We start from the raw sequence: 4,561 nt of genomic DNA, 5'->3' as shown, positions 1-4,561 counted from the left end.
ACCAAATTCCCTAGATCTAAAACCGATGAAACACATGTATGACGCTCTAGGGCGACAGCTGGGTGCCCACAAATCACCAGGCCTTAATTTACAAGAGTTGAGTGATCTCTGAGCAGACATTTAGTACCGTACACGTCCGGAATGCACCTAGGATTTATCGAATCCATACCACGCAGAACTGATGTTTTTGTACGTTCCAAAGATTGACCAACACATTGTTATGTAGGCGGTCACTATGTTTTCCCCTAACAGTATATGATCCAATCTAAATTTTCATTTCCAGTTTCATCCAGTTTCCGTTACTAATGTTATACGGATATCGCTACCTTTAACATGCGAGACTATTTCTGTGACATACCCATGGATGTCCAAGTATGTTACGATACCAGTACCACATTAACAGTTTATCCTTCCAACCTGCAAGGACGAACAGTCTAACCTGTTATCAGCGTGGATGATTAATCATTAGCCCTCTCGGAGGATTCCTCTAACCTAAAAATCAGACCAGGGGCGAGTAGGAGTCGCGCAACTTAGTTACGTATAAAGGCAGCTCATCCATTCTTGACGACTTTTGCCTGTTATCGACATTGATACCCGCAAGAAATTGTTCCCAGGCATTCCAAGACTTTCGATTTCAAGTTTGAAGTCGAATACCAAATGGGAAAAGAAATATTTTTCAGTGAGGTGTAATAACAGACTGACAATTTTTTTAGTTTTTTCCTTTACTTGTACTATGAAATCTCGCTTCCTGCCAAATTTCGTGATTCTGCGTCAACGGGAAATAGCTTAAACGTTTTAATGAGTTTGCGAATATCAAATGTGTGATATAAATGGCTATATGTTTTGATTGCAGTGACGTAAAATCTTACATTAATTACACCAATAAGAAACTGTAGACCTTAAGAGGTGAGAAGTTTTAATTTGATGCGTCCACCTCTTTATGACAAACGAGGGTTTTATCAGACAGGCAGGCAGACAGTCTGAAAACAAATGACTCCGTTTTCTTTTGATATGATTACAAATAAACGATTTTCAGATTTTTTCCTATGACTAGATTGTGAAATGTTGCTTCTTAAAAAAATGTTATGATTCTAGACCGACGGGAAGTATCCTACAGATTTTGATGTGTGAGTTTGCGAAAGTCATAGTATGTTATGTATTTGACCATAATTTTTGGTTTCATTGAGTTTGAAGCTTTAACGTTTTACACAGCCAAGGGACTGTAGCTCTCAGTAAGTGACATAAATTTCATCTCGATACGTCTAGCGGCTCCTGAAAAAAGGGGTTTTCTAACACTCGGACAGACAGCAAACAAACAGGCAGGCAGACAAAGTTGTCCTATAAGGGTTCCGTTTTTGCCAATTTTGGTACGAAACTCTAAAAGTTAGTGCTCACACCATGTGCTTGCAAGTACTCTGCTATCCGAGTAGCCGATTTCTTTGTGTATAGAACGTCTAATATATTTTGGGGACGTAGGTTCCTATAATCCTCCACCTGACAGTAGAGGTCGAGAAATCCACATGCGACCTATAGTTAAGGTGTTTCACTCGGCCTGAAATCATGGGATCGCGATCCGTTCTGAGTGAGTTTATGGACTTAGTGAATCGGCCTTCCACTCCGTGTGCGAGTCTAGGTGGTTTCAATCATCTAGTCGAGTGAAGGATCTGAATATGGGTCTTATAATCCAGGTGGAAAGCGCCATTAGTCCCAACGTTGGGTACGATTTGAAGTCGGTTTTATACAAAGCGGTCATTGGTAACCGGCAGTATCTTTTACACTGCGAACGAGACCTCCTGGTAAACACAATGTTTGCACACTGGCACTCTTTCCTGATGTGACTGCTATTTTTCCTAAGGGTTCCATTACCGTCCTAACGTTGGAGCTCACAATGACTAGTATACAGACCCTCTGAGACTGTCCAGTCTCGGCAGGAAATTCTACCACTAGACCAACAGGCGATGCTAGTTGAGACATGTTGTCAATGCTGGACATCGCCTCATATCTGTCACTAAGGCGTAGACGAAGTGAAGGAATTCTATTACCTTCGAGGCAAATTAAAACTTGATGGACGAAACAAGGACTTATAAAACAGAGTAGTACAGGTAAAGTGGGCATTCCTGGCCTAAAGAATTCCATTAGTATCAAATATCGACCTTACTTTGAGGTATAAATACCTGAATATGTACGTTTGGAGTATAGCATTATAGAGTAGTGAATCATGGACTGTCTGAAGACCGAAAAAGAAAAGAATCGAAGAGTTCGAAAGGTACCCCTCAGAACTAGGGGAGAGAGAAGCGTGTGGAAAACACTGACACGAAGAAGGGACCAGATGACTGGACGTATGTTAAGACATTAGGGAATAACCTCTATGGTATTCGAGGGAACTGTCCAGGTTGAAAACTGCAGGGAAATACAGAGATTGAAGTACATTCAAGAAACATAAATAATAAGTAAAAACTACCTCTAGTGTCTTTTACACGGTATCACGAAAATTAGAAAGTAGTTGTATGAGCTCAGGTTCACTGAACGAGACTTCACGACACAGCTGCAATTTGTGTTTTGGAGACAGGATTTCACCTTTAATTGTTCATGGGTAAACGTCGCGTGATTCCTACACTGGTGTAAGTGTTTCTAACTTGCCACCACTACGATTATTAGCTTGGGAATTACGACTCTATTTTGTGGTCAAGCAGCTTCTTGAAACGGCTCACATGATTGAATGGACGCTGTTTCAGGTCATTCAGATTCATGAAAATCCTATATAATAACTGGGAATCCAGCAAGGCATCTCCCCCTAGTAGCCTACAACACAACCAGAGATCCAGCCCTTAAATGCAATATGCTGTAGATGTGTTTGTCTTACTCTCGTCGATGCGCATCATGGATAGAAAAACTAAGCACTTGCTAAATTTGTCCCTCTTGGGAGTACTTGAGATCAGACAGGGCGGTAGATTATAAAAGTAACGCAGTTATGATATAAGCTATGACGCCAGAATTAAATATCGGTTACAAAAGTATCGGAAGTAATCAAGTTTTTCTACAACAACACGAAAAGAGGTTTCGCCTGACACTAACAAAAAATAGTGTATCAGCATTAATGGCTTGTTGCTGAGAAAGTTTTATTGATTTTAAATGTTATTGTATGAGACTACCTTGTCTTCTATAAAACACTCCGCATTCCATTTGACAGACAGCTACAGAAACCCTATAAAGATTATTTTTGAATGAAATATTGCTTCAATGACACGTTTCGCCTTTGTAGGGCATCAGCATATTATCTACAAAAGAATAAATGGAAAATAATAAGTTCAATCATACACGGCTGTGATAAAACATCTAAGGGAATTTTACGAACCGTTGATTGTGAGACATTCGTAGAACTATTAAATTGTGGAATAAGCATACGTCCAGATCGCGCTAATATGGACATGTGCTTAAGCAATGAACGCGAACTGATAACCGAACCTTAAAAAGACAGAACAAATGACATAGTGATAAGTCGAATAAAGTGTTCAAATACAGAACAATACCTACGCATCTACCGTGATGACTGTGTTGGAGGTGCTGTTTTGTATTTTAACACTTTATTTGACTTACCACTACGTTATTGTTTTTTTCTTTTTAAGGTACAGTTATCAATTCGTGTATATTGCCTAAGCACATGTACCTGTTAGTGCGATCTGGACGTACGCTTATTCCACAATACAACAGTTCTACGGACGTTTCTCAATCCATGATACGTAAAACATTCCTCAGATATTTTCTTACAGCTGTGTATGATTTGATCATACCTTAACCATTACTTTCCCTTTTTTTCTTTTGTAGATAATCTGATGATGCCCTACAAAGGCGAAACACTTCATTAAGGCAATATTTTCGCAACCAAGATAGTTTTCGAAAAAAAGGAAAAGAATATTTTTAGTAACACCAAGAGTTTAGCTGATACGAACAAAAATACAGTGTCAGCATTAATCGCTTGTTTCTCAGAAAGTAATGATGATATTTGAATTTTATTCTATGAGACTACTTGTTTTCAGTATGACACAAAGAGTTCAACTGGTACGAACTAAGAATAACACGTCAGCATTAATCACCTGTTTCTAAGGGTGCTGCTGTGAAACTTAAACGTTATCTACAAGACCACTTTGTTTGCAGTATCAGATATTTATTATGTAAAATAATCTAACTCGGTAACAGTCCCAAATAACCTGCGAAATCGTATCGTATCAAAGCACTTGAAAAGATAGGAAAACGTAGATAAACATTGTACGTTGATGTTTTCGATATTATTTGAAGCTGTAAGCAGGAAATTGATACTCCATATGAAGAACAAATTTCCGTTCTTATATCTCAGACTGAAGTACCAGTGCCCCCCTTATCTTAACTGTGCAGTCATCTCTGTGCAATTAATCGCAAAATCTCTCACTCCAATGTTTATTTGTTGACCAGAGATAACAATAAGTGGAAACGTAGTACTCTTCAGGTACTACGCTGACAAAATAGAACCTAGACGCACTATAAATACATCTGGGCAAGTCGGTCAAGTCACTCGCCGGGAACA

The sequence above is a fragment of the Schistocerca americana genome, chromosome 7 (assembly GCF_021461395.2).
Source record: "Schistocerca americana isolate TAMUIC-IGC-003095 chromosome 7, iqSchAmer2.1, whole genome shotgun sequence".
In the NCBI taxonomy this organism is placed as follows: Eukaryota; Metazoa; Arthropoda; class Insecta; order Orthoptera; family Acrididae; genus Schistocerca; species Schistocerca americana.
Note: the sequence above shows the minus strand (reverse complement) of the source record.